The sequence below is a fragment of the Nycticebus coucang genome, chromosome 4 (genome assembly GCF_027406575.1).
Source record: "Nycticebus coucang isolate mNycCou1 chromosome 4, mNycCou1.pri, whole genome shotgun sequence".
Classification (NCBI taxonomy): domain Eukaryota; kingdom Metazoa; phylum Chordata; class Mammalia; order Primates; family Lorisidae; genus Nycticebus; species Nycticebus coucang.
Window position 1 is genome coordinate 46,764,300 of NC_069783.1, and position 13,279 is coordinate 46,777,578.

Genomic DNA, 13,279 nt, shown 5'->3' on the forward strand with positions numbered 1-13,279 from the left:
CAAGACCAGACTGAGCAAAAGCAAGACCTCTACTAAAATAGAAAAACTGAGGCAAGAGGCTCTCTTGAGCCTATGAGTTGGAGGTTGCTGTGAGCTATGACACCACAGCACTCTACCCAGGGCAACAGCTTGAGATTCTGTCTCAAAAAAAATTTTGTTGGTCCTAAAAAATATTTGTTAGTTGAATAAATGAATAAACTGAAGGATCAATCAATGAGGTCAATGAGTATGGAGTGTTTTCTTCATGTGGTGGAGAATGCAGGAAAAAAACATCAATACTGCCTACAAGAAACTCTGTAACCAGATAGGGACACAAAGTTAACAATCATAAAGTCATTGAGAAACAATAAATAATAGTGGCAATTATGAAAGTTGGTTTATGAGTTATTCAACCTGTAATGTTCTCAGGATGCTTGAAAAGCAGAGAAATGATGCTGAGCTGGGCCTTAAAGAACTGATAAGATTTAAATAACCCTGCCTACTTACTCACCCTATTTCTCCAAGTGGCACCTTGAGGGTCCTAGGCCACACCCTCAGAACCTCTAGAGCTGTTTAAATAATTTAAAAAAAAAATTAATTTCCTAATTCTTCTATTAGGTCTACCTGTAAGAGTAGCATTGTTTTCTTTAGGGATGGAAGAAGAAAGATAAATACAATATAGATATGGTGACCATATATTTGGTGCTGCAACTCCAATCACATAATAGGATATCACATTTGAGATTGAGACTCTATTGAAGAATCTGTGCTTCGGTATAAGGGTATATGGCACACCTTTTGGGTGCAGGACACTACAAGAGGGACTCTAACAAATCTAACCAATGAAAATATTATAATCTAGTTGTTTGTACCCTCACAGTAACCTAAAATTAAAAAAGAAAAAGAAGGGCGGCGCCTGTGGCTCAAGGAGTAGGGCGCCAGTCCCATATGCCAGAGGTGGCAGGTTCAAACCTAGCCCAGGCCAAAAGCCAAAAAAAAAAAAAGAAAAATCTGGGGCGGTGCCTGTGGCTCAGTGGGTGGGATGCTGGCCCCATATACCGAGGGATGTAGGTTCGGGCCTGCCCCTGGCCAAATTGCAACAAAAAAATAGCCCCGTGTTATGGCGGGTGCCTGTAGTCCCAGCTACTCAGGAGGCTGAGGCAAGATAATCGCCGAAGCCCAGGAGTTGGAGGTTGCTGTGAGCTGTGTGACGCCACAGCCCTCTACTGAGGCATTAAGTGAGACTCTGTCTCTACAAAAATTAAAAAAAAAAAAAAAAAAAGGAAAGAAAAATCTGTGCTTGATAAATATTTGCATTCTAGGTGTGGTGGCTCATGCCTGTAACCCCAGGCTGAGGTAGAAGGATCACTTGAGCACAGGAGTTCGAGGTTACACTGAGTTATATGATTGCACCACTACACTCCAGCCTGGATGCCTGAGCGAGACCCTGTCACCCATCCATAAATAAATACATATGCAAACACACTTGCAAATTGTCTCACCCATTGCTCTGGTCTCACTTGTCGCAAGTAATGAGTTATTGTGATACAAAGCGGACTCCTGTTCTCTGCTTTAAAGAAGACTTCAGGAAAGTTAGCTTTCAGAGAAAGCTTTGCTGAAGATTTAAAGGCATATTGGGGTTGCAAATTGATCTCCAGGTAGTCCTTAGCAGGTCAACATCAAAAGATCCATGGGTGGAATGCATCAAGGCTCTTCTGTTTGTCTAATCTGAATAGAGTGAGGATATAGACCTGAACAGACAGGGAAGGATTCATTAGCTTCTCAGAAAGATTTTGTGATATGAACATACTAACTGCCATATGTATTCTCCCAGGAGTTTCATGCATTATTTTTTGAAGAAATATGCTTGAATGGCGAAACTTTTTTTTTTTTTTTGTAGAGACAGAGTATCACTTTATCTGCCCTCGGTAGAGTGCCATAGCATCACACAGCTCACAGCAACATCCAGCTCCTGGGCTTAGGCAATTCTCTTACCTCCGCCTCCCGAGTAGCTGGGACTACAGGCACCCACCACAACACCCAGCTATTTTTGTTGTTGATGTTGCAGTTTGGCTGGAGCGGTTTGAAACAGCCACCCTCAGTATATGGGGCCAGCACCCTACCCACTGAGCCACAGGCACTGCCCTACCTTTTGTGTGTGTGTCTGTGTGTGTGTGTGGTTTTTGCCAGGGCTGGGTTTGAACCCGCCACCTCCAGCATATGGGACCACTGCCCTACTCCTTTGAGCCACAGGCGCCGCCCCCCCACATTTTTTTCTGAGACAGAGTCTCACTATGTCACCCTCAATAGAGTGTTGTAGCATCACAGCTCACAGCAACCTCAAACTCTTGGACTCAAGCGATCCCCCTGCCTCAGCCTCCCAAGTAGCTGGGACTACAGGTGCCCACTACAATACCTGGCTATTTTTTCTCTTTTTGTTTTAGTTGTCACTATTGTTTTCTTAGCTAGCCCAGGCCAGATTCAAATCTGCCAGCCTCAGTGTATATGGCCGGTGTCCTACCCACTGAGCTATGGGTGCCGCCAAAACATTTTTTTTTTTTAGACAGAGTCTCACTTTTTCATCCCTGTAGAGTACTGTAGCATCATAGCTCACAGCAACCTCAAACTCTTGGGCTCAAACAATCCTCTTGCCTTAGTCTCCCCAGTAGCTGGGACTATAGGCACCGGCCATAATACCTGGCTATTTTTAGAGACGGAGTCTCGCTTTTGCTCAGGCTGGTCTCGAACTCCTGGGATTAAGCAATCCACCCACCTCAGCCTCCCAGGGTGCTAGGATTACAAGCGTGAGTCACCATGCCTGACCTAAAACATTTTTTTTTCTTCTTTGCTGGCCTCTTGTTTTATTCCTAGATCAGCGGTTCTCAACCTGTGGGTCGTGACCCCCTTGGGGGTCGAACAATCCTTTCCCAGGGGTCGCCTAATATCAGATATTTACATTACAATTCATAACAGTAGCAAAAATTACAGTTATGAAGTAGCAACAAAAATAATTTTGTGGTTGGAGTTCACCACAACATGAGGAACTGTATTAAAGGGTTGTGGCATTAGGAAAGAACCACTGTCCTAGACTGTTCTTAAATCAGACTTCAGATAAAGTTCAGTGTTTACTATCTTAATAGGCTTTGCCAAATTTAATGGAAAAATGGGGTCACACCAAGACTTTTGGAAGACCCTAAAAAGCGTCCTGAAATGAAAGCAATGTACAGCACATGTCTTTTCTAAAACTCTTTGTTTTGTACTGCTCTTTTAAAAAATAAAAAGAAAAAGACAAATCAGTTTGAAAAACAAATCAGCCAGCCTGGGTACAAGATCTCATCTCTACAAAAAACATTAAAAATTAGCTGGATGTGGTGACACGTATTCATAGTCCTACCTGCTCAGGAGGCCAAGTCAGGAGGATGGCTTGAACCTAGAAGTTTGAGGTTGCAGTGAGCTATGATGACACCACGTACTCAAGCCCAGGCAACAGAATGAGACCCTGTCAAGAAAGAAAGAAAGGAAGGAAGGGAGAGAGGGAGGGAAATGGGTAGAGAAAAAGATACATAACAAATGCACAATCGAGCTTAATGAGTCATTACTGTATAAGGCAAACAGCTTTGAAACCACTATCTGGGCCAATACAGAGAACTCTGCCACCCAGTCCCCACCTCAGCTCTCTATATGCTTATTTCAATCAATGGCAACCTCTATTCTGAGTATTAAAATGATCCTTGCTTTCTTTATAGTATTATCACTCACTTGTAGTAAAATATTGTGTGCATCCTAGACTGTTGTTTTGTCTATTAAAAATTTTCTTTTAAATCTTTTAAGTTCTTCTTCCACTTCTTTTCTTTACACTCTGCCTGTTGACGAACTCAGACATTTTGCACTCTGCATGTTGCTGGCTCTACACCCATGGTACCATCCAACAAGTTTCTCTGTTCTCTTTATTTCCTGTATTGGCAGCTATATCCAGGAGTATGAACAGAATCAGTTTTGATCCTTTGGGAAGATGAGGTGATGGTATTTTCTTTCACATGGAGACAGATCTGGTTTCTCTCTCTTTTTGTGAAGTCAGCAGCTGTTGATGTTCAGTGCCTATATTTATTAAATCATTGGGAGTTAAACAGTGGTGACACAGTATCATTTCTTTTTATATCATTATTTGAAATACTCTTATTTTAAAATGTCTCATCTTTTTAACTTTTTTTTTTTTTTGAGACAGAGTCTCATTTTGTTACCTTCGGCAGAGTGTCGTTGTGTCACAGCTCACTGCAACCTCAATCCCCTTGACTCAGCCTGCCAAGTAGCTGGCAGGCTCGGCTAATGTTTAGAGATAGGGTCTCCCTCTGGCTCAGGCTGGTCTCAAACTCCTGAGCTCAGGCCATCCATCTGCCTCAGCCTCCCAGAGTGCTGGGATTATAGGCATGAGCCACTGTGCCCGGCCCTTTTTAACTGTTTAGTAGTACAATGACCCTGTTCATATAAAAAAGGTGAGATAGTGGGCTGGCACAGTGGCTCATGACTTTAATCCCAGACTCTGGGAGGCTGAGGCGGGTGGATTGCCTGAGCTCAGGAGTTAGAGACCAGCCTGAGCTAGAGCAAGACCCCATCTCTAAAAAAATAGCTGGGAGTTGTTGCGGGTGCCTGTAGTCTCAGCTACTCAGGAGGCTGAGGCAAGAGAATTGCTTGAGCCCAAGAGTATGGGTTTGCTGTGAGCTATGAAGCCACAGCACTCTACCGAGGACAACAAAGTGCAACTCTGTCTCAAAAAAAATAAATAAATAGAAAGAAAAATACCCAGTGGCGCCTGTGGCTCAAAGAAGTAGGGCGCTGGCCCCATATGACAGAGGTGGCGGGTTCAAACCCAGCCCCGGCCAAAAATTGCAAAAAAAGAAAAAGAAAAATACAAATTCAGTTACTGAAAACAGGCAAAATTTTTTCACATATTTTCTCCCCATTCTGGTATCAACATTGTCAGATGCATGACATACTACACTCTCTCCTTTAACCCTGATTTAGTCTTAAGTCCCAGCTACTTGGGAGGCAGAGGCAAGAGAATTGCTTGAACCCAGGAGTTGGAGGTTGTTGTGAGCTGTGATGCCACAGTACTCTACCCAAGGTGACAGCTTGAGGCTCTGTCTCAAAACAAAACAAAACAACTCATTCTCTAGTAGATTCTTCATGGAGAGAAAGTGAGAATAATATTCTCTGTGTGTTTGCATGTTGATAAATGTTTAATGCTTCTTGTACTTGAAGTTCAGCTTTGCTGAATATAAAATCCTCGTCTCACATTTGAGTGTCTTAAATACGTTACTCCATTTTTGTATGGCATAAAGTATTGTTGACAGATCTGATGACCTGTGTTTGTCTTATAAAATCACACGTTCCTTTTGCCTAATTCTCTAAGGGATTTTTTTCCCCCTTTTTCTTCAAAGTCCAATAATTTTACTAAATCATGTCTTGGTGTTGGTTGTCCTAGATGGCTATGCTCAGATCCATGGTGTGCTCTTTCAACGTTTAATTAAATTTTTTTTATTTCAGGAAAGGGTATTTAGTATTTTTTCTGTTCTCGTTATTTCTTTGGGGGGTGTCTCCTATTATTTATATGTTGGATCTTCTTGGCCTCTAATTTTTTACTTTCTATTAAATTGGCTCTCTTAACTTTTTTTTTTTTTTGAGACAGAGTATCACTACGTTGCCCTGGGTAGAGTGCTGTGGCATCACAGCTCACAGCAACCTCAAACTCTTGGGCTTCAGCAATTCTCTTGCCTCAGCCTCCAAAGTAGCTGGGACTATAGGTGCCCACCACAACGCCCAGGTATTTTTTGTTGTTGCAGTTGTCGTTGTTTAGCAGGCCTGGGCTGGGCTTGAACCCACCAGCCTTGGTGTATGTGGCTGGCACTCTATTCACTGAGCTATGGGTGCCAAGCCTACCTCTTAACTTTTTGATTTTATTACTTTTTTCTTTCTATTTTTTATTTATTTATTTTTTTTTTTCCGTAGAGACAGCGTCTCACTTTATGGCCCTCGGTAGAGTGCCGTGGCCTCACACAGCTCACAGCAACCTCCAACTCCTGGGCTTAAGGGATTCTCTTGCCTCAGCCTCCCGAGTAGCTGGGACTACAGGCGCCCGCCACAACGCCCGGCCATTTTTTGGTTGCAGTTTGGCCGGGGCCGGGCTTGAACCCACCACCCTCGGTATATGGGGCCGGCGCCTTACCGACTGAGCCACAGGCGCCGCCCAACTTTTTGATTTTAAAAATTTTCTTTTCACCTTCTAGTTCTCTTACGATACACATATTATCTGTATCTTTATTCTCCTATATTCTTTTCTAGTTAAGTCTTTCTTTCTTTCTTTTTTTTTTTTTTTAGGCTTTATTTCTAAAATAATTTTTTCTTTTTTGTTCTGAAGGTGTCATCTCATTTTTATGTTTTAAATTTGACTTATAGGATTATCATGTCTTATATTTCAGTATCTTTTAGCCTATTGTGAAACTAAAGGTTGCAATTGACTTGTTCTGTGGACACATTTCTAGGGTACTCCTATTGTCTGAAGTGATGCCATTCTGCCTTTAATTTTTGCATAGTAACTTATTCGTTGCTCATTTTTATGTGAAAAGAGTTTTCCTAAACTCTTTTGAGAAGGATGCATGATTGAGGTTAGCTTTACTAATTTCAGAGAGCTACCTCTTTTGTTATATTCATGAAGTATTGAAACATTAACTGCTTTCTTTCTAAAATTTTCTAGCCATGGATCTTCTTTCCTTTATCTCTGTTGTCTTTATCCTGATCAATTTTGAATCCATTGAATCCATTGAAGTCTAGATCAGGCTCTGTTCTGGAAGAGAGACCTGATTCATGAGTTTTATAAGTTTATCGGGGCCAAACTGTTTTAATTCCTTCCAGCCTCACTGTGGGCTTTTTGCACATTGTAGTGGGAGAAAATGCTTCCCAATTTCAGCTGCTATTCCCAAATTGGTCTGATGTACTTTCCACTCACTAAATGACTGTTGGCTACTTTTTCTACTCTCTTCTCAGGTTCATCAGGGATCCTGCTTCTTTCCTTTGCTTTCCATCCCCTGCTGCATCCACCACACATAGCAGATGTTGGTGATGTTAGTGATTTGCTCTCATATGCTTGGATAGTCATCCCCTCTTATCCAAGGGGAACATGTTTCAGAACTTCCAGTGGATGCCTGCAGCTGGATAGTACCAAACCCTATTTATACATTATATTTTTTCCTGCAGATACACGCTTAAGTTTAATTTATGAATTAGGTACCATAAGAGAATAGTATACAACAATCATGGGCGGTGCCTGTGGCTCAAAGGAGTAGGGTGCTGGCCCCATATGCCGGAGGTGGCGGGTTCAAACCCAGCCCCAGCCAAAACTGCAAAAAAAAAAAAAAAAAAGAGAGAGGGAGAATAATATACAACAATCATAACAATGTACTCTAATTGAAGTTGTGTGTGTGTGATCTCTTTCTCTCTAAATATTATTGTACAGTGTCATAGGTAATTAAAACTGTGGAAAGCAAAACCATGGATAGAGGGGGAATTACTGGTATTTCAGGCTTCTGGGGAAACTTTATCACCTAATTTTATTATAAATATTTTTGGTTTTGCTATCTAATTGCTTTATTTGTTATATGGGAATTTGGAGATACCAAAAAACTATTTTACTGCTGTCATCGTCCCAAGAATCTTCTTAATCCTAATATATTTTTTAGATGTATATTTAAAGCACAACAGAATTGTCCTGCACACAGCCCAAAAGAAGATGCCATCCTGGCACAGCACATTGCATCATAGATCTTAGAACTAGACAAAGCCTCAAGAGATCATCCGGTTCAACTCCCTGTGTTCAGGCAGGAAAAGCACCATTCCAAATTGGAGTAAGTAGCAGGAGCCTCAGAAATAAAGGAGGAAATATAACCTATTATTGCCTAGTAGTTTTCATTGTTGGTGTTTTCTTTTAATTGTTCATATAAGTAAAAATAAATATACTACACAATTTTCATTCAAGTTAAAATAAACACACAAACAATTTAAAAGTACAAACATCAAGTTTATATTACACTTAGGTATGGATGAATGTTAAAATTTCTATATTATAATAGTTATAGTCATGAATTAGAAATAGTAACTAAAGATACCTGCTTTTTAGAACAAATCTGAAAATCAGCTAAACGCAACATCCAATTCAATTAGTTTGTGAATAGCTTTGTGAGTGAGCCAAAATATTTTAATGCAAATTCTTGTAAGCCAGCTAGGGAATAAATCTCTAGTGGTGGTAAAATATTGAACTAACAAATGACAGGATTTAAAAAAAAAAAAGAAAGACAGCTCTCCATAATAACAAAAAACAAATAACTATAATACAAGATAAAAATAACCTAAAAGTAAACAGAACATGTCATTAATACAGTCCTTCATTATCTAGCGCACCCTGTAATGGAGAAAACACAAGTGTAATTCTGTTATCTTACCATAGGCAGTAGACACACACTGTAAAATCCATCTCTTCATTTTCTGGTTGAAAAGATCATTGTAGAAAAAGCCTGCCAGGGAGTAGAGGTCATGCTGATTTATTGGCAATTAAACCTGCAGGATTTCTGCACTCCCTTCAAAACAAAGTATCTGAGGCTATTCAGCCAAGATGATTACATAGTGGGGCTGTCTACTAAAACCCAGGAGCCTTTCTGTTAGTGCACAACAGATACAACTGACTTGGCTGTATTTAGAAAATTACTGCTATTTTCTGTGCAGAATTTTGCTGTATCTTCCTCAAAACTCCTCAGCCCAAAGAATTACCTTGTTAGTGAATTTAATAAAGCAGAATAAAGCAGATTCTTTCCAAGCGATATATAATTCAGATTAGAAGTATAAGAAAACTGTAGTGAAAATATGAACGTGGGCTCCCTTAAAGCAAATGAATGTATTACTGAATCTATATGATCTGTCCATGGTGCCTCAGTCCTACCTTTCTGAAATGTTGACTAGTTTGGGGAGTTTAATACTCAAAATGAAGTATCCAATTCATGTCTAGACACAAACTGGGTTATTTTAGGTTAGCTATTTAAACCATGGCTATGATTTACATACAGACATGTCCACTTGTCTGTGACAAGTGATGGTGACAGGCAGGTTGAGGAACTGGAATGATGGAATCTCAGCAAAACAGGTAGGTAAGGAAGAGAAGAAGGTAGAATAAGGGTTGAGAAAAATCAAGTCAGTATTTCTGCCCCCACCTGCTGGAATGAAGCCAACTCTACCTAAGCTAGTGATTTTAGAGCCAAGAATCTGGCTACTGCGTTATACATTGTACCTTATATGACCACCTGCCTCAGGCACTGGCCTCCACTATCCTAGCTTTTTCTTCCTCTCTGCTGGCCTGTATGATTAAGATCCCATTTATTTATCCATCCTCCATTTAATAAATATTTATTTAGATTTTAATATAAATGTGTGCCAATTAACGATTCTAGGCCCTTGCAATATACCATGTCTTTGTAAATTTTTTTTGTATTTAGGGAAAATGTTAATAAAGTACAAGTCTTTTATACTAAAATTTAAAAAGTCAATAGTGAAATAATCAAAGAAATGAAAAAAATGAAATAGATCAAATATTCAAGGGTAATAATTTGTTAAGATCATAATTCTCTACAAATTGACATACAAATGCAATTCAATCTCTTCAAATTCCCATCTGTCTTTTTTATAGAAATTGATAAGCTCAACTTACATTCTACATGTAAATTGAAATGAAACTGAATGTGCAACACAATGTTATAAAAAAGAAAATTGAATAACAAACAGTTCCTCATATCGAATCCTACTACAAAGTTACAGTAATTAAGTCTGTGTGGTACTAGCATGAGATATATTGATGTCAATCAAGTAAATAGATTTGCAAGACCAGTCATAAGCACCTTAATTTATGATAAATTGATTTTGGCAAAGGGGCCAGGAAAATTCAATGTAAAATACACTATATTCAACAAATGATGACAGAAAAATTTAATGTACAGAAAAATTTGACATGCAAAAGAATGGAAGTAGGACTCTTAACTCAAATTATTATCAGATGGTACTCTAAATGAATTGGATACCTAAATTTAAAACCAAAACTGCGAAGTTTAAAGAAACCTGGGAATACTTCTTTGTGATCTTGAATTAAGCAATGATTTCTCAGGCTACATTATTTTATTTATTTATATATTTTTTCTTCAGACAGAGTCTCACTATGTTGCCCTCAGTACAGTGCCATGGCGTCACAGCTCACAGCAACTTCAAACTCTTGGACTTAAGTGATTCTCTTGCCTCAGCCTCCCAAGTAGCTGGGACCACAGGTGCCTGCCACAATGCCCGGCTATTTTTTTATTGTTGTTTAGCAGGCCAGGGCCAAGTTCAACCCCACCATCCTTGGTGTATGTGGCCGGCACCCTAACCTCTGAGCTATGGTTGCCGAGCCTTCTCAAGTTACAATAAAAACACAATTAAGAGAAAAAAAATATGGGCTGTGCCCATAGCTCAGTGGGTTGGGCACCGGCCATATAAACCCAGAGTGGTGGGTTCAAATCCAGCCCGGGCCTGCTAAACAACAATGGCAACTGCAACAAAAAAAGCCAGGTGTTGTGGCGGGCACCTGTAGTCCCAGCTACTTGGAAGGCTAAGGCAAGAGAATCGCTTAAGCCTAAGAGTTGGAGCGCTGTGTTGCATCACAGCACTCTATCTGGGGCAACAGCTTGAGACTCTGTCTCAAAAAAAAAAAAGAAGAAGAAGAAGAAAAAGAAAAAGAAAGTTCTCCCTTTCTTCATCTACCTTAATTTCAAGTCTATATTGAAATAGTTCAAGCATTTTGGGGATGTCACAGCCAATAGAATTTCGACTAAGCTTTGGAAATCTATTTTTTTTTTTTTTTTGAGACAGAGCCTCAAGCCGTTGCCCTGGGTAGAGTGCTGTGGCATCACAGCTCACATCAACCTCCAACTCCTGAGTTCAAGCCATTCTCCTGCCTCTGCCTCCCAAGTCGCTGGGACTACAGGCGCCCACCACAACACCGGCTATTTTTTGGTTGCGGCCATCATTGTTGTTTGGTGGCCCGGGCTTGATTTGAACCCGCCAGCTCAGGTGTATGTGGCTGGTGCCTTAGCTGCTTGAGCCACAGGGGCCGAGCCTGGAAATCTTTTTTCAGTTTCTTCCTTAAATTGGTGAAGCTCAGGCATTATTTCTGAGATAGCTACATAAAAGTTACATGAATTTTATCATCCAAAATCTTCTGAATCATGGCGGTGCCAGTAGGTCAGTTGGCAAGGGTGCCAGCCACATGTACCTAGGGTGCGGGTTCAAACATGCCCCAGGCCTGCTAAGCAACAATGACAACTCCAACCAAAAAATAGCCGGGCATTTTGGCGGGTGCCTGTAGTCCTACCTACTTGGGAGGCTGAGGCAAGATGATCACTTAAGCCTAAAAGTTGGAGGTTGCTGTGAGCTGTGATGCCACAGCACTCTACCCGGGGCGACAGCTTGAGACTCTGTCTCAAAACAAATGAACAAACAAACAAATCTTCTAAATCAGATCAGTTCCTCCTACAAAAGCAGCTCCATTTTCTTTTGCTATTTTAACCTTTTCTGCATTCCCTGTAAACACAGCAACTTTATTGATTTGTGAAGAGAACGGGTATGGTAACCTAACAACACTGGCAAATGGTTCCACTTTTTTCTTCTTTCCCAGTGCCATATCCAATGTCAAATCAAGACAAACACTTTGCCTTGGATTAGTAAAGTCAAGAATTTGAAATTTCTTAAGTAAGGGAATAGCTTTCTCCATGTCATATATCTGCCTTGGGTATAATCGTTTTAAATAGACGTCATCCTCAGGCTCCCCTTCCATGTAAGAGTAGGACTTCATTTTTTCAATGTTTTCTTTTTTTTCATCTTGTGCTTTGTCTTTAGCACCTTTTTTGTTTTCTTTGCAGGCTTTATAGCAGCAGCAAAATGTCTGTTGGTCCCCGGAATGTTTACAGAACAAGGATAAAGAGATGTCTGACAAACCATCTTGGAAAAACAATGCCTTTGATAATGTATCAAAACCCTACTAAAGCACTTTATGTCAGCTGCCATCTTGACCACTCCCGAGGTTGGTTGATTGTTGATGGGCTGAACGCAGATTCCTTTCTCTCCCACATAGAGGTAAGGTCATTCTTGGAGCAACTTTGTAGGAATAGCTACCCTCGCCCACACTGGTAACACCTCTATACAGTTAGGTGTAGATCTGCACACCCTTTGTTCCAACAATTTCATTGCTCCGTGATATGATGGTTATCTGGAAAGTATCAAGCCATGTAATATGCAAAACAGCATTAACACTGGCTGGACACTTTGCAGACAGCCCTGGTATATCCTAAAGAAACTCCCTCACATGTACTCCTGCTTTTCTCTCATGCTGTCCTCTTAGTAAGTTCTCAAGGACAGCTATGTGCACGTAAGCTAATCTTGAAGCCACAGTGATAATAGTCTTTGAAACCACAGCCACCTAGGTCACCAAATACAGGCTCATGGTTCATCTTTGTTCAACTTAGAAGGAATCTATCCCTGACAGCCTTCACTCTGTTCAGTTACTCAAGTACGTTACCTTCTTAGTCCAGGGTCTCTGAAATGTCTGGATTCTCCTGTTTTCTATTTCTAGCTATCTTCTAAGTCTTCTCCAATATCCTGAGCAATATATCCTTTTTGGCATGTCGACTCCCAAACCTTATTGTGTTTTCCTCAACAGGACATCAAATATTCACATTTATTCTCTTCCCAGATTTCAATGAACTGACTTTCATTTTGACAGCAGCATGGTGTAGTGAAAAGAAAACAGGCCTCTGTCTGGGTGAGGTGGCTCACACCTGTAATCCTAACACTTGGTGGATTGCTTGAGCTCAGGAATTTGAGACCAGCCTACGCGAGAGCAAGATATTCCCCTACCATCTCTGTTAAAAATAGAAAAAAACTGGTCAGGTATTGTGACTTGTGCCTATAGTCCCAGATATTTGGGAGGCTGAGCCAAGAGGATTGCTCAAACCCAGGAGTTTGAGGTTACTGTGAGCTATGACACCATGGCACTCTACCTGGGGTGACAGGCTGAGTGAGATTCTGTATTGAAAAAAAAAAAAAAAGGGCGGTGCCTGTGGCTCAAGGAGTAGGCCGCCGGTCCCATATATGGGGGGGTGGCGGGTTCAAACTCGGCCCTGACCAACAAAACTACAAAAAAAAAAAAAAAGAAAAAGAAAAGAAAGCAGGCTTCGGA

The 13,279-nt window shown here is 40.6% G+C and overlaps 1 pseudogene; it reads right to left on the reverse strand.

Annotated features, from left to right (window-relative positions):
- Window positions 1–10,785: 10,785 nt before the first annotated feature.
- Window positions 10,786–12,171, reverse strand: LOC128583899 (39S ribosomal protein L1, mitochondrial-like; annotated as a pseudogene).
- Window positions 12,172–13,279: the final 1,108 nt, after the last annotated feature.